This window comes from Eschrichtius robustus, chromosome X (genome assembly GCF_028021215.1).
Source record: "Eschrichtius robustus isolate mEscRob2 chromosome X, mEscRob2.pri, whole genome shotgun sequence".
Taxonomy (NCBI): domain Eukaryota; kingdom Metazoa; phylum Chordata; class Mammalia; order Artiodactyla; family Eschrichtiidae; genus Eschrichtius; species Eschrichtius robustus.
The window spans coordinates 30,970,031-30,996,884 of NC_090845.1; positions in this window are offsets into that span (position 1 = coordinate 30,970,031).

Sequence of the window (26,854 nt, forward strand, 5' to 3'; positions counted from 1 at the left end):
TATGTATAACTGATTCACTTTGTTATAAAGCAGAAGCTAACACACCATTGTAAGGCAATTATACTTCAATAAAGATGTTTAAAAAAAAATGGCTCCTTCTGATTTTAAAACCAGTGAATGTACTTTATGAAAAAGAATGATATACAGAAAAATATTACAAAGAAATAAAAGGTATAATCTCACCACTCAACCAGTGTCAACATGTTGGTATATTTTTGCAGTTTTTCTTCTATTCATATATAAGCACATTTTTTTCAAACTTGAATTATCTTATATTTCTAGTCTTTTTCTTCTTCTTTGTCTTCCTCTTCTTCTTCTCATCTTCCTCCTTCATTCCCTGTTCTCCTCCTTCGTCAACCAAGGTGCCATTTTTGACTGTTTCTTAATTAAACCAAGATGTTCTAAGAATTTTATGATCAGTGCCAAACTTATTCTGTTTGATATTGGAAGAAATTAGTGAGAAAGGTATTGCTTCTACCTTTTTAGACCTGAGGATATTAAGATTCAGTAGTCTTAAGTAAATTCACCAAGGTGTTTAAACTCAGATTCAAATCTATTTCCTCTAACTATGAAGGCTATATCTTCGTCCCTACCCCACTTTCTTGTTTTTTGTTTGTTGATTTTTTTAAACCTCATATGATAAATATTTCCCTGCATAACAAAATCTATGAAAAAAATTTTGAAAAAAAAGAAGGCATCGTGGTGAAGCCTGCACACATATTCTATTAAAAATAGATTCTTGTACTGGCATCCTCCCAACTATGGTTCCATTAAGGGCTCACAGTCATGTTTATCTTAGACTGTATTATAAGGACCAGAAACTAAAATGTGCCTGTGTCTAAGATGAAAAGATGACTCTTCAAATCGAGCCAATTTGGGAGTTTGCAAATCATAGTCGACCCTCTAGGTATTTATCATCATGTAGCACTGGGAATTATCCTGACTTCCTCATTTTATGGAATATACTGAGCATGGTATGATTGTTTTCAGAAGGATTTAGAAGCTAATTTATCAAAAGCCTATTCTTTGATATTTATGTTAATCAACCTTTGATAATTCTGCCCATTTCTTATTTTATCCCTAATATAATTGTGTGGGCAATCCATGAGGAAATAAATCAACAGGAATTGATTCATTAATGAATGTGTGTAAAAAATAACACAGAATACTAAATATTGTTATCTGTTTTAGTTCACAAAACAGGCATCACCTTTTATAGCACTTCAATTACTACCAACAACCTTCTCATAAGCCAATCTTAAGAGCGCCTTCAAGGCACTTAAAAGTATACATGATCATTAAAATGGACTTTGCCTTCTTTAATGTAATCTTTAGTGGCTAAAATCAATTTGACCACAAATTAGCCTATAAAAAACAACTGGGCTTAATATGGGAAAAACAGCCATGGTAAAGTGCTGCAATCTTCTTGTATTTTTATGCATGATCCATTATGAACTGAAGAAGAATAATAGCAATTCTAAGGTTTTAAGGATAAACACTTGTTCAAGAGATACATAATAGACAACACATGTCAATAATAATCAAAATGAGAAACAAAACAAAATGATGCAGAAACATAATATCCACACTTTTACAAAACCTAAAGGCAGTAATAAATGGCACAGCTTGTCAATGGCTAACATGCACACCTGGGATGAAACCATCATAACAACACCCAGAATCCCATTGAACAAAATTGCCAGCTGTAACCAGAATCTAATCAATAATGAAGCCCAGCCCTATTGTTTTTTGTTTGTTTGTTTGCTTGCTTAGTCAATGTTTTGAAGATTCTTCATACCATATCCTATCATTTTGAAAATGCCTTTTCCTTGGTTCCTTGCTATAAACTTCAATTCCAACTCTGGATAGAACCACTCTCCTCCAATCTGCAACCTTTTTTTCATACCTTTTTCCATATATTTATTCCTTTCTATCTTGGTCCATTTTTCCTCTCACCCTCACCATCAGCCTACCTTCTAACTCTTTCCTCAGTGTCTTCTGAAACCCTAAAGTATTTTGAAGAGCTGCCTTTATGCCCTCAGTCTCAGTTACCCCACCACAAGCTCTTCTTACTTAGAATTTAATCTTCATTTTAATTTACCTGCAATCATAACAGGTTAAAGGCTTACCTCCTTTTTCCCCTTGCTATGATTTAAATTTTTGTGTGCCATCCAAATTCATATGTTGAAATACTAATACCCAGTGTGATGGTATTAGGAGGTAGGGCCTTTGGGAGGTGCTTTAAGTCATGAGGCTGGAGCCCTCATAAATGAGATTAGTGCCCTTATGAAGGAGGCCCCACAGAGCTCCCTAGCCCCTTCCACTATGTGAGGATACAACAAGAAGACCTTCACCAGAACCTAATCATGCTGGCACCCTGATCTTGGACTTCCAGGACTCTCCAGAACTATCAGAAAAAATTTTCTGTTGTTTATAAGCCACCCAGTCTCTAGTATTTTTTTTATAGCGGCTTGGAGAGACCAAGACATACCTCATATTTAAGATCATATGGCAGGTTAATATTTTGACATATTAACTGGTGCTTTGCCCCAACTCTTGGAATCTATACATGTGTACTTTCCCAAGTATAAGTTTGTTACCATGAAAAGAAAAAGACACAAAGGCTTAAATATTATGTTTCTACATAACATCTGAAATCTATGGCAAAAATCAGAGCTGTGCATTGCAAAATCCTCAGAATGTTGAGTACAATGACATATTATCTATCCCATAGATAAAAGAGTTGGGAAAACTGTATATAGAAGCAAGTGTGCCTCATCCCAAAGGAGATAAAGTTTAACAGCTGGAAAAAGGACAGGATTGAAATGGATTATGGTGAATAAGACAGATAGCCTTTATTGTGAGTTTCTGAGAAGGACTCCATTATCCCTCTCCTGCTCTGAGTTCAAGTCCCAGAAAACCTACATATGTTGGGGACAATCCTAGATCTGAGAAGACCTGTGCCTGGCTTGTTAGCATATGCACTGGGAGATCAGAGAGTCCTCCCTCCACCCCCCATCTCTATAGCACCAGTGCAGTAGAAAAGGCAACAGCAACGATGAGTCAAGTGTCAAAGCAGGTAAGGCTGAAGGGATGCCCTGGGACACTTGAGGCATCCCTAAATTGGTAAGAAGGGGACATAGAAAAGGACATGATAGCTGAGGACTTGACAGGACTTCAGTCATCTCTGGTGGTGATCTGGGCATAGAGGCTAACAGGCAAGAACAGACAGCATAAACTAATTGTATCAGCAGAAGACTCCAAGTAAGGAGGACTATGGACCTATGACCCCTGATAACTGGATGTGACATAAGCCCCTTGAAACTTAGAGGTTGACATGCTATCATGACCAACATGCTGTTGACCATAATAATATTTAATGGCTTTACCTCATAGCTCTTTGATCTGCTAAGTTCCAATGCTTTGATCATCACTTTGCATCCATACACATGGCCAATTCATGCCTCCTCATCCACCTTGAATTATTCTACCTCATGGATCACAAACAACTCCCTCTAATCACAGTCTACTATTCTTGAACCTTCTCTTCTCACTCTAAAATTCAACAAATATTTATTGAGTATCTACAGTATGATATCACATGAGGTTTGGGTGGACAATGATCTAGTTTCTACATTTCTGCAGCTTATTGTCTCCCCAGGGAGAGGAATAAGAAATGAGTATATAAGTAAGTAAATAAATAAATTTAAGATTATGGATTATAAGGTTTCAAATGCTAAGACAAAAATAGAGTTATCAGAAAGAGAATTATAGGTCCAAGCTACATAGGTAAGAACTTCTTTCTGAGAGGGTGACATTCAACGTAAGATCTAAAAGATGAGATAGAGCCAGACTCTTGAAGAAGGGAGGTGGAAAGAGAATTATAGAGGGGAAACAATATGCACAAAGGGAAATAGGGAGAGTGGTGCTAAATGAAGTTAGTAGCCAAAGAGGGATAAGGGGTCAGCCGTGGTACAGATGTTATTCTAAATGCAAGGGATATCACTTATATGTGGAATCTGAAAAATAAACTGGTGAACATAACAAAAAAGAAACAGACTCACGGATATAGAGAACAAACTAGTGGTTATCAGTGGGGAGAGGGAACGGGGAAAGGGTAATTTAGGGGTAGGGAGTTAAGAGGTACAAACTACTAAGTATAAAATAATCTACAAGGATATACTGTACGACAGAGGGAATAGAGCCAATATTTTATAATAACTATAAATGGAGTATAAACTTTAAAAACTGTGAATCACTACATTGTACACCTGTAACTTATATAATATTGTGCATCAACTATATTTCAATTAAAAAGTAAATAAAAATACATAAATGTAATGGAAAGGCTTTGATGGGTAGAGTAGGGATATGATCTAATTTGCATTTTGTAAAGATCTCTCTGGTAGTTGTGAGAAGATATGAAGGAGGGCAAGACAGGCACTGGGGAGACCCCAGTGCCTAAATCCACTCCTCTTTAACTCAACTTGTCTTAGTGGTAACTATGACCTCAGCATCAGTCCAATCTCTCTCCCTTCCTCCCTCAACTGTCCATCATACTTGCCTTATCAATTATCAGTCTTGATTTCATCCAGTCTTCCATTCTTTTAGTTTCCTTTTCAAGTCCTGTGTAACTGCTGAAGTGCTCATATAACCCTGCCCTCTGGGTCCTCAGGACGCATGACATTCCATTATGTACTCCTTCCTCCTTCCTTCCAGTTGCACGGGAATGAATACCTCTCCTTCCCTTAAAAACTGATCCCTAAATGTGGGCACCTGAGATTACTGGCTACCAGTCTTTGTGTGATTTTGATTCATCTTCTCTCCTCCTCATTTATATATATCAAGCAGACGGCATGCTTTAGTTGCAAAGAACCAACTTCCAAAACCAGGCATTCTTAACTCAGGCCTCTGTTTCTCAGACTTTAGTATATATCAGAATCACCTAGATGAGCCTGTTAAAAAATACAGATTGCCAGGTGATTCTGATGCAAGTGTAACATGGATTACATTTTGAAAAACTGTTCTAGGTGCAGCTCTTTCACTGATTGTGTAACCTTGAGTACATCAAGGCACCTGTCTGAGTATTCATTCTTCCTATGAAAATGAAGTGGGTTAAACTGGTTATTCTCTCAGGACATTCTCAGCACTCACATTCTCCTATTCTTTGTCTAGAGTCTAAAGAAGGCTAGGAGAAAAGATGGAAATATAATAAAACTGTATAAGCTAAGAATAGCTACTACCAATTAGCAAAAACTTATCCTTGGGCTTCCCAAAAGTAGAACTAGAAATGGAATCATAATAGGTTATATAGCTGCTGTGAAATAAAAGGAAAGGACTAAACTCTGGGAGGCTCTCAGCCTGATCCCCACAGGCACAAGTGAAGGAGGTTCATGATTTCATGGTGTCCCTGAAGTTAGATAGGAAAAAAATTACATCTTTATTTTCTGTAATATCTAAACTAAATCTGTCATTTTCTTTCTTTATGATTTTAGGCAATTAAACATTATTAGCAGTACTTGAGATTTTGTCACAAGTAACAATCAGAGTTTTATATCACATGATACCTGCTGCAAATATCTCCAAACCTGGCTTATACTCATCACTATTTGGAAATGACAATGACCATTAAACCATCTTCTACATTTTGTTAATTAGTGCATTAAAAAAGAGTCATACCTATTACTATGCCACAAATTTATTTCATATTTTGATAATTGTATTTCAATACAGTTGGTTTTCTTTGCAACTTCATGTACATTTTATTACATATTTACAAAGACTATTCTAAGAAGGGGCCCATAGCATTCATCAGACTGCTTAAGGGATCCATGACACAAGAAGGACTTAGAAATCACCTCAGATTCTCCCCATCTTTGTGAATTTTCCAGTTTTTAAGTGATGGAGAACTAACAGGCTTTGTATTAAGCATGCTAATAAGGGTTTTAAAGGATAACTCTGTTCCATGTAATTTTTTTCAACTTCTTAACATTGCTTAACATGCCATACGGAATACTTAAGGTAGTATATTAGTTCGTAAATCGAGAACAAGTGTTATTCGAAGCCTTAAAAGTGATTGCTTTTTGTCGGTGGGAATGTAAATTGATACAGCCGTTATGGAGAACAGTATGGAGGTTCCTTAAAAAACTAAAAATAGAACTACCATACGACCCAGCAATCCCACTACTGGGCATATACCCTGAGCAAACCATAATTCAAAAAGAGTCATGTACCACAATGTTCACTGCAGCCCTATTTACAATAGCCAGGACATGGAAGCAACCTAAGTGTCCATCGACAGAAGAATGGATAAAGAAGATGTGGCACATATATACAATGGAATATTACTCTGCCATAAAAAGAAACGAAATTGAATTATTTGTAGAGAGGTGGATGGACCTAGAGTCTGTCATACAGATTGAAGTAAGTCAGAAAAAGAAAAACAAATACTGTATGCTAACAGATATATATGGAATCTAAAAAAAAAAAAAAAAAAAAAATAGGTTCTGAAGAACCTAGGGGAAGGACAGGAATAAAGACACAGATGTAGAGAATGGACTTGAGGACACGGGGAGGGGGAAGGGTAAGCTGGGACGAAGTGAGACAGTGGCATGGACATATATACACTACCAACTGTAAAATAGATAGCTAGTGGGAAGCAGCCACGTAGCACAGGGAGATCAGCTCGGTGCTTTGTGACCACTTACAGGGGTGGGATAGGGAGGGGGGGAGGGAGACGCAAGAGGGAGGAGATATTGGGATATATGTATATGTATAGCTGATTCACTTTGTTATAAAGCAGAAACTAACACACCTTTGTAAAGAAATTATACTGCAATAAAGATGTTAAAAAAAAGTGATTGTTTTAAAATTTGGTAGGTATATACATATTGGGTATTGTAATCGAAACTTGAAAGCACAAGAAGAACTTTAATAAGGTAAAAAAATAATCCTTTTCTAGAGTCTTCTTTTAGTGACACTGTATAACGAGTACTAACTGTACAGAGTATTCCCTTATAGCAGGCCAAACAGAACAAGATGTGCTGCAAGTTCTAGGCTTTCCTTGAGAATCCCTGGTGTAAAGACTTTTAACTAGTAAAGCCAAAACAATGGTATTTCCAAAAAGATGTGACCATGAAATCCTTTTTTATATAGTACCTATTAATATCTCAGAGATTTAATATTTTCAACATGACTTGGGAAATATTATTGGTAGAAACATAATTATTATTAGTAAGAGAAAATATCAAACTTTTTTTTTTACTAGTCTTACCTATGAAATAAAGGTATCATTGAGGTACTTGCCAAAAGAGAATTAATTAATATCATACGTGATATTACCTATGGCAGTTTTTATAATAAAGACAAAAATATCTAAAGTGCAATAAGGCAAATAAATCCAGAGGAACATAGCCTGAGTCCACTGTGACTATCTGAATAATCAAATATCCCTTGGCCACTGAACAGAGCGAAGAGTCTTCATGCTCTGGCCGGGTGTCAGGCCTGTGTCTCTGAGGGGGGAGAGCCGAGTTAAGGACAATGGTCCACCAGAGACCTCCCAGCTCCATGTAATATCAAACGGCGAAAACTCTCCCAGAGATCTCCAACTCAACGCCAAGACCCAGGTCCACTCAACAACCAGCAAGCTGCAGTGCGGGACACCCTATGCCAAACAACTAGCAAGACAGGAACACAACCCCACCCATTAGCAGAGTCTGCATAAAATCATAATAGGGTCACAGACACCCCAAAACACACCACCGGAAGTGGTCCTGCCCACCAGAAAGACAAGATCCAGCCTCATCCACCAGAACACAGGCAACAGTCCCCTACACCAGGAAGCCTACACAACCCACTAAACCAACCGTAGCCACTGGGGGCAGACACCAAAAACAACGGGAATTACGAACCTACAGCCTGCGAAAAGGAGACCCCCAAACACAGTAACTAAAGCAAAAGGAGAAGACAGAGAAACACCCAGCAGATGAAAGAGCAAGGTAAAAACCCACCAAACCAAACAAATGAAGAGGAAATAGGCAGTCTACCTGAAAAAGAATTCAGAGTAATGATAGTAAAGATGATCCAAATTCTTGGAAATAGAATGGAGAAAATACAAGAAAAGCTGAACAAGGACCTAGAAGAACTAAAGAGCAAACAAACAATGATGAACAACACAATAAATAAAATCAAAAATTCTCAAGAAGGAATCAATAGCAGAATACATGAGGCAGAAGAATGGATAAGTGACCTGGAAGATAAAATAGTGGAAATAACTACTGCAGAGCACAATAAAGAAAAAGGAATGAAAAGAATTGAGGAGAGTCTTAGAGACCTCTGGGACAACAGTAAATGCACCAATATTCGAATTATAGGGGTCCCAGAGAAGAAGAGAAAAAGAAAGGGACTGAGAAAATATTGGAAGAGATTATAGTTGAAAACTTCCCTGATATGGGAAAGGAAATAGTCAATCAAGTCCAGGAAGTGCAGAGAGTCCCATACAGGATAAATCCAAGGAGAAACACGACAAGACACATATTAATCAAACTATCAAAAATTAAATACAAAGAAAAACTATTAAAAGCAGCAAGGGAAAAACAACAAATAACATACAAGGGAATCTCCATAAGGTTAACAGCTGATCTTTCAGCAGAAACTCTGCAAGCCAGAAGGGAGTGGCAAGACATATTTAAAGTGATGAAAGGGAAAACCTACAACCAAGATTACTCTACCAGCAAGGATCTCATTCAGATTCGACGGAGAAATTAAAAACTTTGCAGACAAGCAAAAGCTAAGAGAATTCAGCACCATCAAAGTAGCTTTACAACAAATGCTAAAGGAACTTCTCTAGGCAGGAAACACAAGAGAAGGAAAAGACCTACAATAACAAACCCAAAACAATTAAGAAAATGGTAATAGGAACATACATATTAATAATTACCTTAAATGTAAATGGATTAAATGCTCCAACCAAAAGACCTAGACTGGCTGAATGGACACAAAAACAAGATCGTATATATGCTGTCTACCAGAGACCCACTTCAGACCTAAGGACACATACAGACTGAAATTGAGGGGTTGGGAAAAGACATTCCATGCAAATGGAAATCAAAAGAAAGCTGGAGTAGCAATTCTCATATCAGACAAAATGGACTTTAAAATAAAGACTATGACAAGAGACAAAGAAGGACACTTCACAACGATCAAGGGATCAATCCAAGAAGAAGATATAACAATTGTAAATATTTATGCACCCAACATAGGAGAACCTCAATACGTAAGGTAAATGCTAACAGCCATAAAAGGGGAAATCAACAGTAACACAATCATAGTAGGGGACTTTAACACCCCCCTTTCACCAATGGACAGATCATCCAAAATGAAAATAAAGAAGGAAACACAAGCTTTAAATGATACGTTAAACAAGGTGGACTTAAGTGATATTTACAGGACATTCCATCCAAAAACAACAGAATACACTTTCTTCTCAAGTGCTCATGGAACATTCTCCAGGATAGATCATATCTTGGGACACAAATCAAGCCTTGGTAAATTTAAGAAAATTGAAATTGTATCAAGTATCTTTGCCGACCACAATGATATGAGACTACATATCAATTACAGGAAAAAATCTGTAAAAAATACAAACACATGGAGGCTAAACAATACACTACTTAATAACCAAGAGATCACTGAAGACATCAAAGAGGAAATCAAAAAATACCTAGAAACAAATGACAATGAAAACACGACAACCCAAAACCTATGGGATGCAGCAAAAGCAGTTCTAAAAGGGAAGTTTATAGCAATACAATCCGACCTCAAGAAACAAGAAACGTCTCAAATAAACAACCTAACCTTACACCTAAAGCAATTAGAGAAAGAGGAACAAAAAAAACCCAAAGTTAGCAGAAGGAAAGAAATCATAAAGATCAGAGCAGAAATAAATGAAAAAGAAATGAAGGAAACAGTAGCAAAAATCAATAAAACTAAAACCTGGTTCTTTGAGAAGAGAAACAAAATTGTTAATCCATTAGCCAGACTCATCAAGAAAAAAAGGGAGAAGACTCAAATCAATAGAAGTAGAAATGAAAAAAGGAGAAGTAACAACTGACAGTGCAGAAATACAAAGGATCATGAGAGATTACTACAAGCAACTATATGCCAATAAAATGGACAACCTGGAAGAAATGGACACATTCTTAGAAAAGCACAACCTTCCAAGACTGAACAAGGAAGAAATAGAAAATATAAACAGACCAATCACAAGCACTGAAATTGAGACTGTGATTAAAAATCTTCCAACAAACAAAAACCCAGGACCAGATGGCTTCACAGGCGAATTCTATCAAACATTTAGAGAAGAGTTAACACCTATCCTTCTCGAACTCTTCTAAAGTATAGCAGAGGGAGGAACACTCCCAAACTCATTCTACGAGGCCACCATCACCCTGATACCAAAACCAGACAAAGATGTCACAAAGAAAGAAAACTACAGGCCAATATCACTGATGAACATAGATGCAAAAATCCTCAACAAAATACTAGCAAACAGAATCCAACAGCACATTAAGAGGATCATACACCATGATCAAGTGGGGTTTATCCCAGGAATGCAAGGAGTCTTCAACATACGCAAATCAATCAATGTGATACACCATATTAACAAACTGAAGGAGAAAAACCATACGATCATCTCAATAGATGCAGAGAAAGCTTTTGACAAAATTCAACACCCATTTATGATAAAAACCCTGCAGAAAGTAGGCATAGAGGGAAACTACCTCAACATAATAAAGGCCATATATGACAAAACAGATATATAGGTCAATGGAACAGGATAGAAAGCCCAGAGATAAACCCATGCACATATAGTCACCTTATCTTTGATAAAGGAGGCAAGAATATACAATGGAGAAAAGACAGCCTCTCCTACAAGTGGTGCTGGGAAAACTGGGCAGCTACATGTAAAAGAATGAAATTAGAACACTCCCTAACACCATACACAAAAATAGACTCAAATGGATTAAAGACCTAAATTTAAGGCCAGACACTATCAAACTCTTAGAGGAAAACATAGGCAGAACACTCTATGACATAAATCACAGCAAGATCCTTTCTGACCCACCTCCTAGAGAAATGGAAATAAAAACTAAAATAAACAAATGGGACCTAATGAAACTTAAAAGCATTTGCACAGCGAAGGAAACCATGAACAAGATGAAAAGACAACCCTCAGAATGGGAGAAAATATTTGCAAACGAAGCAACTGACAAAGGATTAATCTCCAAAATTTACAAGCAGCTCATGCAGCTCAATATCAAGAAAACAAACAACCCAATCCAAAAATGAGCAGGAGATCTAAAGAGACATTTCTCCAAATAAGACACATAGATGGCAAAAAAGCACATGAAAAGATGTTCAACATCACTAATTATCAGCGAAGTGCAAATGAAAACTACAATGAGGTATCACCTCACACTGGTCAGAATGGCCATCATCAAAAAAATCTAGAAACAATAAATGCTGGAGAGGGTGTGGAGAAAAGGGAACACTCTTACTCTTGCACTGCTGGTGGGAATGTAAATTGATACAGCCACTATGGAGAACAGTATGGAGGTTCCTCAAAAAACTAAAAATAGAACTACCATACGTCCCAGCAATCCCACTACTGGGCATATACCTTGAGAAAACCATAATTCAAACAGAGTCATGTACCAAAATGTACATTGCAGCTCTATTTACAATAGCCAGGACATGGAAGCAACCTAAGTGTCCATCATCAGATGAATGGATAAAGAAGATGTGGCACATATATACAATGGAATATTACTCAGCCATAAAAAGAAATGAAATGGAGGTATTTGTAGTGAGGTGGATGGACCTAGAGACTGTCATACAGAGTGAAGTAAGTCAGAAAGAGAAAGATAAATACCGTATGCTAACACATATATATGGAATCTAAGGGAAAAAAAAAGGTCATGAAGAACCTAGGGGTAAGACGGGAATAAAGACACAGACCTACTAGAGAATGGACTTGAGGATATGGGGAGGGGGAAGTTTAAGCTGTGACAAAGTGAGAGAGTGGCATGGACATATATACACTACCAAAAGTAAAATAGATAGCTAGTGGGAAGGAACCGCATAGCACAGGGAAATCAGCTCGGTGCTTTGTGATCACCTAGAGGGGTGGGATAGGGAGGGTGGGAGGGAGGGAGATGCAAGAGGGAAGAGATATGGGAACATATGTATATGTATAAATGATTCACTTTGTTATAAAGCAGAAACTAACACACCATTGTAAAGCAATTATACTCCAATAAAGATATTAAAAAAAAAATCTACAAACGATAAATGCTGGAGAGGGTGTGGAGAAAAGGGAACCCTCTTGCACCGTTGGTGGGAATGTAAATTGATACAGCCACTATGGAGAGCAGTATGGAACTTCCTTAAAAAACTAAAAATAGAACTACCATATCACCCAGCAATCCCACTACTGGGCATATACCCTGAGCAAACCATAATTCAAAAAGAGTCATGTACCACAATGTTCACTGCAACCCTATTTACAATAGCCAGGACATGGAAGCAACCTAAATGCCTAATGACAGACACATGGATAAAGAAGATGTGGCACATATACACAATGGAATATTACTCAGCCATAAAAAGAAATGAAAGTGAGTTATTTGTAGTGAGGTGGATGGACCTAGAGTCTTTCCCACAGAGTGAAGTAAGTCAGAAAGAGAAAAACAAATACCGTATGCTAACACATATATATGGAATCTAAAAAAATGGTTATGAAGAACCTAGGGGCAGGACAGGAATAAAGGTGCAGACCTAGAGAATGGAGTTGTGGACATGGGGAGGGGGAAGGGTAAGCTGGGACAAAGTGAGAGAGTGGCATGGACATATATACACTACCAAACATAAAATAGATAGCTAGTGGGAAGCAGCTGCATAGCACAGGGAGATCCACTCAGTGCTTTGTGACCACCTAGAGGGGTGGGATAGGGAGGGTGGGAGGGAGACGCAAGAGGGAGGGGATATGGGGATATATGTATATGTATAGCTGATGCAGTTTGTTATACAGAAGAAACTGACACACCAATGTAAAGCAACTATACTCCAATAAAGATGTTAAAAAAAAAATAGAATACAGTTTCTTTCTCAACATTAATTTGCATAGGAAACATCTGAGAATGTTATTGAAATGCAGAATCTGAGGGAGTCTAGCTCTGGAGTGGGGTCTGATATGCTTCATTTTTAACAGAATCTCAGGTACTGCTGATGCTGCTGGACTGCAGACCACAAGTGGTGTTGCAAGGTCTTAGTCTATTCTCCACTTATAACAGCTTTCATATCCAATTTTCAAATTAATAACAAAGAAAACTTAATAGAAAGTATCTTCAGACACTGTTTCACAAAAGAGCAGGTAAGCTCTTCATGTGTCTTCTTCTTAAATCATCCTTCACCCATTGCTCAGGGCAGAACATTATAGAAGAGTTCATTTTTATAGGGAGCTAAACTAAGATACCCCAAGTAAGCTGTTTTCAGATGGTTTCTCTTGATATAAATATTGGACTTAGAAAACAGAAAGGAATAAATGGTCAGCATGAGCCTTGAACTCTCTACCATCAATTGTATTCTGCCAAGTTGTATTTCTTTCCTTCCTGAAACTGCAACTCTTCCGTCTCTCCAGGCTTATTTGTGTCAGGTCCTTCCTTCTTCTGCTCCTCACAGCTAGAGTCACTGATACTTTCTCCTCCTGCAAGATTCTGGTTTCTTAATACTGACGGAACTTTAATCAGAGGAGGAAATTATTCACAGCAGCTGTGATGGACTAGAAATGGCCACAAAGTTCTCTGACACATCTTCCATCAAGAGATAGCATCTAACATGCACCCCTATGTTCATAGCAGCACTTTTCACAACAGCCAAAACATGGAAACAACTTAAATGTCCATCGACAGATGAATGGATAAAGAAGATGTGATATATATATACAATGGAATACTACTCAGCCATAAAAAAGAACGAAATAATGCCATTTGCAGCAACATGGATGCAACTAGAGATTATCATACTAAGTGAAGTGAGTCAGAAAGAGAAAGACAATACCATATGATATCACTTATATGCAGAATCTAAAGTATGGCACAAATGAACCTATCTACAAAACAGAGACAGACTCGTAGACATAGAGAACAGACTGGTGGTTGCCAAGGCGGAGGGGGGGGGAAGGAGAGGAATGGACTGGTGGTTTGGGGTTAGTACATGCAAAATGTTATATATACAATGGATAAACAACAAGGTCCTAATGTATAGCACAGGGAACTATACTCAATATCCTGTGATAAACATAATGGAAAAGAATATAAAAAAAGAAATAGAGACACAGATGTAGAGAACAAACGTATGGACATCAAGGGGGGAAAGCAGTGGGGAGGTGGGGGTGGTGGTGTGACGAATTGGGCAATTGGGATCGACATGTATACACTGATGTGTATAAAACTGATGACTAATAAGGACCTGCTGTATAAAAAAAAAAGAATGCATATACGTGTATAACTGAGTCACTTTGCTGTGCAGCAGAGATGGGCACAACATTGTAAATCAACTATACTTCAATTTAAAAAAAAAAAAAAGAGGTAGCATCTAACCCTCCTCCCCTTGAAACTTGGCTGGTCTTAGCAGCTGGCCTGACTAGTAGAATGTGATGTCATGCGTCTTCCAAGGTTAAGTCATTAATAGAGCCCTTTAGCTTCTTTCTGGGTTTCTTGGAATACTCTCTCTGGGTGGCCTAAGCTGCCATGCAATGAAAAGTGATAACTCTGAAACCATCATGCTAGAAAAGCCATGTGTTAGTGCTCTGGTTGGCAGTCCCTGTTGAACTCAGCATTCAGCCATCCTCACAAAGGCACTATATGTACATGTGAGTGAAGCTGTCTTGGACCCTCCAGACCAGCTGTCCACTAGCTGAATACAACCAATTGATGTCAACTGACACCACATAGAGTAGAAGAATCAATGGGCTGAACTCTGCCAACATTTCTTTTTTTTTTTTTAACATCTTTACTGGAGTATAATTGCTTTACAATTGTGTGTTAGTTTCTGCTTTATAACAAAGTGAATCAGTTATACATATACATATATCCCCATATCTCTTCCCTCTTGCGTCTCCCTCCCTCCCACCCTCCCTATCCCACCCCTCTAGGTGGTCACAAAGCACCGAGCTGATCTCCCTGTGCTATGCGGCTGCTTCCCACTAGCTATCTATTTTACGTTTGGTAGTGTATATATGTCCACGCCACTCTCTCACTTTGTCACAGCTTACCCTTCCCCCTCTCCATATCCTCAAGTCCATTCTCTAGTAGGTCTGTGTCTTTATTCCCGTCTTACCCCTAGGTTCTTCATGACCTTTTTTTTTTTTTTTTCTTAGATTCCATATATATGTGTTAGCATACGGTATTTGTTTTTCTCTTTCTGACTTACTTCACTCTGTATGACAGACTCTATGTCCATGCACCTCACTACAAATAACTCAATTTCATTTCCTTTTATGGCTGAGTAATATTCCATTGTGTATATGTGCCACATCTTCTTTATCCATTCATCTGTTGATGGACACTTAGGTTGCTTCCATGTCCTGGCTATTGTAAATAGAACTGCAGTGAGCATTTTGGTACATGACTCTTTTTGAATTATGGTTTTCTCAGGGTATATGCCCAGTAGTGGGATTGCTGGGTTGTATGGTAGTTCTATTTTTAGTTTTTTAAGGAACCTCCATATTGTTCTCCATAGTGGCTGTATGAATTTACTTTCCCACCAACAGTGCAAGAGTGTTCCCTTTTCTCCACACCCTCTCCAGCATTTATTGTTTCTAGATTTTTTGATGATGGCCATTCTGACCAGTGTGAGATGATATCTCATTGTAGTTTTGATTTGCATTTCTCTATTGATTAATGATGTTGAGCATTCTTTCATGTGTTTGTTGGCCAAATTTCTGATCCACAAAATCTTGAGACAAAATAATTGTTATTTTAAGCCACTAAATTTGAAGTATTTGTTACAGAGCAATGGAAAACCAGAAAAGTACTCTAGGATCCCTCTGGAATGAAGACATTGCCCTGAGTCCTCTTGATTGAGACACTGATATTTGCCTCTTTTTTATGGATTCCTCTCCTGGTTCCCCAGCTGACTGTTGCCTATGTTTGGCTTATTGGATTACCCTGTCTCCCAGCACTCAATCTCCTCTTAGCCATGCTTGAATTTCCCCAGGTCTTATCTTGCCTAGTCTGCTTTTCCTCCCTTTCCTCCAGTCTATACTGCTGAAATCTTTCAACCTGCCTATAAGAAACTCTCTGCTTTAATGGCATGTTTCTGGGCTCTCTTCTCTTCTTTTTATGGGAGAGACGTTTTTGGTTATCTCTGCCAGTTTACCTACTTCTAATCTCATTTTAATTCAGTGCCAGGTGTAGGTGTAAATACCAAAGAATGACTGAATTTATAGGTTATGATTATCACTCCACTGAAATTCTTTTACAACTACTGAACACAATCAGAAAACCCAATGATCTTTTCTCAGCCCTTAATTAATTTCTATTAATGACTTGTTTTGGTCAATGGAGTCACCAGCTTCTTGAAAACCATGATCTTTTTGCTGTTTTGGAGACCACATACTCTTTAAAATTTTCTGTTCCTTTCCTGAATACTCCTTTGTGGGCTTCTCTTTATCTGCCCATAATTTTTTTTTAACATCTTTATTGGAGTATAATTGCTTTACAATGGTGTGTTAGTTTCTGCTGTATAACAAAGTGAATCAGCTATATGTATACATATATCCCCATATCCCTTCCCTCTTGCGTCTCCCTCCCACCCTCCCTATCCCAACCCTCTAGGTGGTCACAAAGCACCGAGTTGATCTCCCTGTGCTATGCGGATGCTTCCCACTAGCTATCTATTTTACAGTTGGTAGTGTATATATGTCCACGCCACTCTCTCACTTCGTCCCAACTTACCCTTCCCCCTCCCCGTGTCCTCAAGTCCATTCTCTACGTCTGCGTCTTTATTCCTGTCCTGCCCCTAGGTTCGTCAGAACCTTTTTTTTTTTTTTTTTTTAGATTCCATATATATGTATTAGCATACGGTATTTGTTTTTCTCTTTCTGACTTACTTCACTCTGTAGGACAGACTTTATGTCCATCCACCTCACTACAAATAACTCAATTTTGTTTCTTTTTATGGCTGAGTAATATTCCATTTTATATATGTGTGCCACATCTTCTTTATCCATTCATCTGTTGATGGACACTTAGTTGCTTCCATGTCCTGGCTATTGTAAATAGAGCTGCAATGAACATTGTGGTACATGACTCTTTTTGAATTACGATTTTCTCAGGGTATATGCCCAGTAGTGGGATTGCTGGGTCATATGGTAGTTCTATTTTTAGTTTTTTATCTGCCCATAATTTAAACATAAACTCTTCTGGAAATTTGGTTTTGGATCCCTTTTGCTTTTAACCGTGTGCCATATGATTTTGCCATCTCATCAGGCCAAATGGCTTAAACTCCATATGGATGACTCCAAATTCATTATCTTTAATTCTGGCATCTTGCCTGTGTTACCCTGTCAATGCCACATCTGTCAAATTCACACACTGATCTCCCTCCTCAGACCTAGACACGTGTTTGAGAGTGTTGGAAGTCTGTACTTGGACATCCCATCAACAACATCACATCCAGTATATCCCAAACACAGCTATCACCTCTCCTTTATAAGCCTGCTCCTCATCCATATTCCCTATCTTATCTAATGACACCACCATCCTCTTTTTTCAGTCATGAAAAATGTTATTTTTGACTCATTCTCTCACATCCTTGAATTGCATCAATCCTAAGCCTTATTGACTCTAGATTCAAAATGTCAAATATAATAAACTCTAACAGGGTCTTTGCACCTATAATTCTCAAACCCTGACCACTACCCAATTCAGTCTATACAGTACAACCAGAGTCATATTCCTAAATCATCCTTGTAATTACTCTAAGCACAGTTGCCTACTGGTTCATACTCTTTCTTACCCTGCAGACTCCATTTTCGTGCTCTGTCTTTAGTGTCCTTCTTCTCCAACATCCTTTTTCAAGGCTCTGTTTCAATTAATTATTTCTTGATGCCCGCTTGCCTTATCCTTCCTCTACCATCAACTCCAGAAAAAATCTTGCTCTTGTTTTCCCTCAGTCATTTGTTTGTGTCTTGATTTAGCAATGATCATTAAATGACTAATATTAAAGTTAGTGTGTGTGTGTGTGTGTGTGTGTGTGTGTGTGTCCCCACCGTATAATGAACTCATAGCTGGCAGAAATTGGTTTTTATTTTAATCTTTTATCCTCTACTACAGCTACCACTGTATATTGCACTTAGTGAAAGCTCAGTACACATTTGTTGAATTTGAAGCTGATGAACAGTTTGTCAATTTTCAGCTACATTTAGTTTTTTGACTGAGTTGTACCATGAGGAAAACTAATTTGTACCAAATGGGACACATTTCAACTACTTACACTATTACTTTAATGTTTTCATTGAACACAGGCGTCTGTGAGTAGCCTCTAGGTACATTTAAACTTTAAGATAAAAGGTAGTTTTCGTCAAAATGATTTACAATCAATAACATCGCCAATTAAAATCCAATAATTAAGATACACACAAATACCACAAAGCTTCAACTACGAGAATTACAAGAGGATGCCAGTGGATAATGGCGATATTTGGTGATCACAGCCTCCCTTTCCCCTCTAGCAAGTGTTCCGCTGCAGAGTCAGTCTTAGGAGAGTCTTGCAGCCAGATGTAAGCAGAGAAATATCATCAAAACTACACTCAACTGAACTACACTTCCGACATGCCTGGTTTGCGAAATTCAAATGGATTAATATGACTGAGAGGAACTCAAAATTTAAAAGAGCACTTCCCTGAGAGCCCTGTAGTTACCATTTAAAACTCATCAGCACATGTGATGAAATATCGCCTTTAGAAAACTATTTTGTCATATAAAAATGTAAAATTAAGAAATACACTAACATTTGAACAAATATCATTTTTAATAACATTGTAATTCTGAATCTGTTCTGTTTGTATTAGGATTTTTTTTTGTTCTCTTTTAACTGTAGCTGTAGTACAATTGAAGATATTTTAAAATTAATTATTCAGGGCTTCCCTGGTGGCGCAGTGGTTAAGAATCCGCTTGCCGATGCAGGGGGACACGGGTTCGAGCCCTGGTCTCGGAAGATCCCACATGCCTCGGAGCAACTAAGCCCGTGCGCCACAACTACTGAGCCTGTGCTCTAGAGCCCGTGAGCCACAGCTACTGCGCCTGCGTGCCTAGAGCCCGTGCTCCGCAACAAGAGAAGCCACCTCAATGAGAAGCCCACGCACTGCAACGAAGAGTAGCCCCGCTCACCACAACTAGAGAAAGCCCACGCACAGCAACGAAGACCCAACACAGCCAAAAAAAGTAAATAAAAATAAATAAATTTATAAAAAAATTTTAAAAATAAAATAAAATAAGTTATTCAGATAATGGCCTCAGCTCTGTTTGGGTCAATGTAATCTTGTGAAAGTTAACAGTTTGAAGGTTATAGCAAAAAAACTGTAGGTGCTCCACCCACGTCCACTAAGATTCCATTAACATCTCTGTGTGCCTATCCCCTGGCTTTTGTGGGCTTTGCTTTTCCAAAATCTGTACCTGCATCTCTTTGGATGACTATCCTCAGGCTTTTAAAACTGCTTTGCCCAAAAGACCAGAGAACTGGCAGTACCCTGGTGTCTGTGTTACCTCAGGGTGGTCTTAAGCCAATGACTGAGTAGTACAGGAATACAAAAGAACAGCTCCTGCGCTTTAAGCTGGAACACACTCTGAAGGGTGATTTAGACCCAGAGTATTCCTGTAGGATTAGCCTGAGGCAGGGACTTTGCCTGCAATTGCCCCTTGTATAACTCCTTCCCTATTCCTGTTTGACTTCCCTTGCTCCCTTATTTGTCATCCCTGGAAACATTTCCTTAATAAATCACTTGCACGTAAAGCCTCATCTCCAGACGGGCTTCAGGAAAACCCAACCTGAAACAGGCATTCTCCCAATTCTAGTAGTAAGGGCATCTGATTTCTATTTGAAGATACTAGATAATGCGGTAAAACACACCAGTAAGTGAGGATGGGAATTTACTAAGGCAACCAGCTTCCCCCCTCTGCTTTCACACTTACAAACATTACATTCCTGTAAGGAGCCTGTCATCCACTTTCCACTGTTCTGCTCCCACATATACTACCTTCTCCTCCTCGCCTCCTCTTGGAATTCAGTTCTCCACTGTCATTTACTATTCTTTATCTTGGTTAATACCTTCTGTGTATTACCTGAGAAAAGTGAAAAAGAATATCTACTGGGGACAAACACCTGAATTCTAAATCATATTGCTTCTGTTTCCTCCCTAAGTGGGCTCAGCATTTCTCCGTGGGTTACTATTAGTATTCTGAATGGGATATTCTTGTGCAGGCTTGTACTTTACCTGGTAGGATATTTAACATACCTCACTTTCCCCACTAGACATACATAGGATTTCCTCACAACCAATCATTGTGACAACCAAAAAAATATGCCTACACATATTTCCAAATGCCACCAAGGAGATGGTATCCCCCAGCTCCCAACCACCTTTGGGAACCAGTAAATAAGCAATAATGTTCTACCTATTATCCATGATTTGAAGTTACTTTTCAACTCACCTACTTCTGTCTCTGACCTTGCTTTCATCTATGATGATCAGAGATAGGGGCCATTGTGATACAGAAAGGACATTTGACTAGAGGACTAAAAGCTTCCAAAATGACATTTTCCCATGTGATAAGTATAGAGTTTATTTTATATGATTGGTGAAATTGTTTTTAAAAAAAAAATCATCACCTGCCCATAATTTAAATAAGATACTTAATGAATGTGAGATAAAGTAAGCTTGGGTTCAATTTAATTAGACATTTGAACTTAATAGTACATTTAGTACTACTGTACGAAAAATGATCGAGGAATAAATCATTTTTATAATAGGATTTAATTATTAGATTTATTGCATTATGTATTTAATAATGCCATGTTAAAAGGATTAAGTGAATCTTTAACTTCAACAAAATGTTAGGGTGTACAACTGTAGCTCTATGGAGATTTTTATTAGTATTATAATCCAGTCAGACAATAAATTACTAAAACAGTATTACAGCATACTATGGCTTTCCTGGAGCTGGATCACAAAACAAACAAGAGTAACTCTATTGAGTACTTCAGGAAACCTCTAATAAAGTTGTGAGTTATCACCAGTGATTCAATTAGATGATAGAATCTTATTGATTTTTAAATAATTTAATACAAAAAGTTAATTTTCACCTCTAATAATGAAGGAAAAGTGGTGGCACAGAGGCAGGGTACCTCTGCAATATTTGTATTTTATATAAGCTCTTGAATCTATTCCTTATGTTATGTTATCCACATATATCAAGTCTCTTAATGCCTGCATATCTCACAGCTATCCTCTCTATACCTCTTGCAGCCAGAGGGATAACTGAAAGTTTGCTACATTCCTCATGGTAAAAATTTTAAAAGCAAAGGGGCATTCAGGTAGAAACAATATACATTAATGCCAGTGACTGTGGCAAACTCATCTTGGGCCTGGGGAAACTATGGTAATAAAGAAAGAACATTGCAGGAGAAAGGGTTGCCATTTACATATGGGCACATGACCTTCATCTTAGCTTGTATTTATAATTCACTAGTTTAACTCTGAGCTTCCTAAAAAGTGAGACTTCTGCTGCCTCCCCTCCAAATTATTTTCTCTTTCTTTGCTTCTTCATATTTGAAATTCCTGTATAATACCACCATTAATAATTTCCTTTGTTGATGCCAGCAAGTAACAAGTGATAGGGATTCATTCAACAAATATTGATTGAATGAATGAATGAATAGCAGTTTAAAGAACCTCTAACATATTTTAATTTGCTATAAATTGATCTTTTCCATATTTGAAAGAAAATTATGATTTGATGAAGTTCAGTGTTTTCATTTTTGCTTTACTTTTTGGTAGGTTAATCCCTGATATAAACGATCTTTTCCAGTTCAACCGGCTAGACAAGAGGTATGGTACCATAAAAAGAATGCTTAGCTAGAAATCAAGACCTTTAGTTCCTAACTTTCATTTACTCTACCAAATAGCCATGTCATCTTGTCATTTAATTCGCAGAGGGCTTCATTTCCACAGAAAGACAGAAAGAATGTCAAGATGTTCTTGAATGTATCCCAACAGTCATGACCTTTCTTTAGGAATTCCTCTTCTCTCTTATGAACAGATACTAGCCTCCTAGGTAACCTCCCCACCTGTATTCTCCCCATCCACATTCTACTCCACATACTGCCACTACATATACCTTCCCAAGATGCAAAAAATAAATCTGAAAATATCATTCTAGTTTTTAAAAACACATTCATCTCAACTGAGCAGCATATTTTCCAACCGCATTCTATCCCTAGTCCATCTTTCCTACTTCCTCTTCAACTGCTTGCCAACCCCCGCTCCCTAAATCTACCCTACCATCATACCAAACTACCCACTGGTTCCTGACCACAACTGGTTCATGACTTTACACTACCCAACATTTTCCTTATCGGCTAAGAGGCTGAAAGCTCCAACAGGCAAAAATGTATCTTTTTCAGCTGAGTATTTTCAGCATCTAACAGACTGTCTGCATAGAGCAGGTGTCTGATACGTGTTTGGAGGGAGCTGGACTTGAATGCTCTGTCGAACCCAGGCTGGCATGCAAAATCCTTTTATTTTCAAGGCCAAAGTCAATATCAATTCCAACTCCAGCTCATCCCCAGCCAAGTAAAGGTGGCCTCTGCCTCTTTCTGTCTCCATAGCACATTGTACAGACTCCTATGATAGTACATATTACATAGTCTTGTAATTATCTTTTCCATAACTATTTTTCCCATTCAAATGTCATCTCCTTCTAACTCAAGAATGCTAGGTACATGGTAGAATCCCAGTCAAATTTGGTTGAGTTAAAAAGAGTAAGATTCCTTTCAACTCTGAAATCTGATGGTTCTAAGTAATTATTTTTTTAAAAAAGCTAAAGATCTTACAGTGAATTACTTATGAATACAAACTGGTATAAAGCTGAAATCACGAAGGAAATTGGCAAAAAGTATTACAATAAGTACAGTTAGGAATGGTAGATGCCACTGTCAGTCTACTTCTTTGAACTGTATGAGCTAAAAAAGCCAATTAGACACTCTGTGCATTTACTAAAACTCTTCTTTGAAGCTAGTTCTAAATAATACAGTTGAAGCAAATGAAATTTCAACTCACTGGCTTTACCTTGGCTCTAGAATATTTTGGAGTTAACATTCCAAATATTTCTTAAAGCATTCTGAACCAGGTTTTTGTTTTTGATGGTTTTATTTTTGTAGAAAGAACGCAGCCACTATTTCTGAGTCCATTTCTGAATGTTAAATACTTAATGTTAGGACAATACTGTCTTTAAAAGAATTTAATATTAAATATTTATATAACTGCTCTTGTGAAAGTAATAAATAAATATCCTTTATCATCACTAGAGAGGACATCTTTAGCACTTTCAGTTAGAAATGTTAAACACTGTATACTGTCATTTCTACAATGTCCAAATATTCATAGTAGGCAGAAATTATTACTTGTTAGGTCATAATTCACGTCTTTGAAAAATACTTTCTCCAGAGGGCAAGGTAATTTTGCAAAGGTGATGGAGTTACAAGGAAAATCACACTTTAATGTAAATATAAGATGCTTACATATTGCCTTATCTTAAACATTGTGCTTGTTCATTTTTTAATCCTTAAAATTCTGTGAAAATATTTTAGTTATTACTAATTATTTAACAATTACTAATTTATTAATACCTTAATTACTTTCTTTTCCAAATTTCTTGGAAATACTGCCATCTGTGCCGGTTAGTTATTTTTTCTTTCTTATATTCACATTCACTCACCATTTCATACTGTGCTTTGTGATGCTGAGGCTCAGACTCTGTAAGCCACATTTCCATTTTGCTGGCTCACTCCCTGTTAGGACCTGGCAATAGGGAGCACTACAGGGAGACTGCAGGACTAGAAGACAGAGAAAGGACTTACTCATTCCTATTTGCTTCCTGCGGACTTACTGTTCCTATTAGCAGTGCCCCCAGACTTGCTTTTTCATGCCTACAGTGGCACTCATTTTTAGTAATAGCTGTTGAATCCAGCTTACTTTTTCCCCCCCAACACTTACAGAATCAGCTTCATTGCACTCCTGCTGTAGAAATAATACCAGTACCAACTGCCTGGCAGAGGTCTGGGACTCAGTCTTATTGGGCCCCTTCTGCTGTCTCAGAGATACCAGCACCAGCCAGTCGGTACCCCCTCCTTGGAGGTCTAAGATCCAGCTCAGTAACGTCCAGGTCTCCAAACTTCTTTTTTTTTTTTTGCTTTTATTTTTTTTAATTTTATTTTGAATTTTATTTTATTTTATTTTTATACAGCAGGTTCTTATTAGTTATCTATTTTATACATATTAGTGTATATATGTCAATCCCAATCTCCCAATTCCCCAAGCTTCTAAGTTTTAGAAATTCTGATTGATCCTTTCTCTTTGTTTTCTCATTGTCAGGAGTGATGGCTATTGTACTTTGGCAGTTGCCACCTCTATTCTCTTCTTACTCTTCCAGTTTTCCAATATTTAAATCACAATTCTTTATATTAAATTCTCTTCTGTTAAAATAACTGAAGTGGTTTCTCTCTGTTAATTGGACCCTGAATGACACACTATTCCAGACCCAAACTCGTGAATATCACAATGGAAGCAGAACACAAGTTTTGCTTGGTTGAGCACTGAGTAAGAAGAATTTCTCATATTCCTTCAAAAGCCACCTAATTTTATATTACTTTTCAGTATCATTTTCTACTACTTTCATAATATAAATACATTAATGATTCTATTATTAGCACTGAGGTATTTAAGCATCTGGACAGCCATATGTATAAATGTATACTCTCTGTAGATAAGACTCAGTTGTGTTAGAACCAAACATTGTTATTCAACCATAGACAGTTGAATGGAATCTTGCTCTATAGCTACTTTTCAAAGTCAGCATGAATAGTAAAAATAAAATATGATAAAAATGAGCCTGGAAAATCCCTATATCATCCATATTATATACATGGTTAGATTTTAAATCCTGTACAGTCATCTCTTACACACCAAAGTTTAGGAATCACTGAGCTAAACTCAAAGAACAAAAAGCAAGTGTATGTAGCTTTCTTAACATGCAAAGCTTCCTGCTTCTAAGGAAACCTCCAAAGTGTTTTGCTTACCTGCTGGGTTTTCTGCATTATGTCTTAAAATTAAACATATCCTAACATAATACTTTTAATAAACATACTTGTTGTAAAGAATAGACAGGATGGTGGAATCTTAAAGTTAGCACATAAATTAACTGAGTCTCCTGCAATATGAACCTATCCACACTGTCTCAGTCATACAAATTAAAAAACTGAAGGGATCTGAGCAAATCCAAGAGGATAATTCTGCTTAGAAAGTTGTCATTACATTACATATACCATGCTTGAAACTTGATGCCAAAGATCAATTTTAGTCAGTGAATGGCAATTTTATAGCTTATTTATTAAATTTACAATACACTGAAATCTGAATTTTCTATTACTATCATTTCTTATTTGGAAACCAGTAATTGCTTCTTTCTTGTGCATTTCTAAAGCATAATGCCTGATATTAGCTGACACTGTTCCAATAATTTTTACTTTAACTATGGAAATTTCCTTTTAAAAATCACCATTCTAGAGTTAATATTCTACCAGCTTTTCACAAATTAAATTTGTTATTAGAAAATGGCCTCTGTTGTATCTTAAATTGATACTCTTAAAAAGTTATCCCTTTTCATAGTATTTCTCATTTTACTTTTCTGTAGATGTTCTATAGAGGGACTTGAGAGAAATTCAGCATATCTAATAAAGAAGGAAATAAAAGAGAAGTACATAGTTTTTTGGATGTGGTCTACGCTAATTCTTGCCTTTGTTTTTCCTTGACCATTACATACAAAGTTACTTAAACATGCTACCTCCACTATCTCCACTATCCTCTACTCCAGGACCAGCCCTGGTCCTAGACTGAAGGAATTTAAAGTTCTCTACTCCTTTACATTTATAAGTTAAGGTCAAGGCCTAAATTCCTATTGGTCCGGCAGCCCATTGCTTGAACTAGACTTCTGCTCTCATCTTTATGATCCAGCTTCTCTTCCTGTACTCCCACTTCTGAGACTGAGAACCTTGACCAAAGTCTTCAGAATTAAGTTCCACCAAGAAGGCAGAGACGCTTCACTGCTTTAATGCCAGTATTCTGTGGTTCTTCAGTGCCTGGCCACCTCTGTGGAGGTGACTGATGACAAATTGCAATTATAATGGAATAATCACAGTTCAAGCATACAGAAATGGAATCGGGAAGCCATTGAGGATCTAGTCTCAGACACGACTCTGCACCACTGAGAACTTGAACTTTCCTTGAACTGTACCAGACCCAAGGACACCACCGGCCGTAGTCAGAACAACACATGCCAGCTGCTACCTTGTGGTCTCAAGGTCTCCCCTTGTAACTATGCAACCATTTCAAACTCTTTCAAACCAATTCTTACTTAACAGGCACCCTACTTCTTGCCAGCTCCAATTATAATTCTTGATAAACAACTCATGTAACTAACTGTAACCTTGACGTTTTCGCTTTTATAAGCCTCCC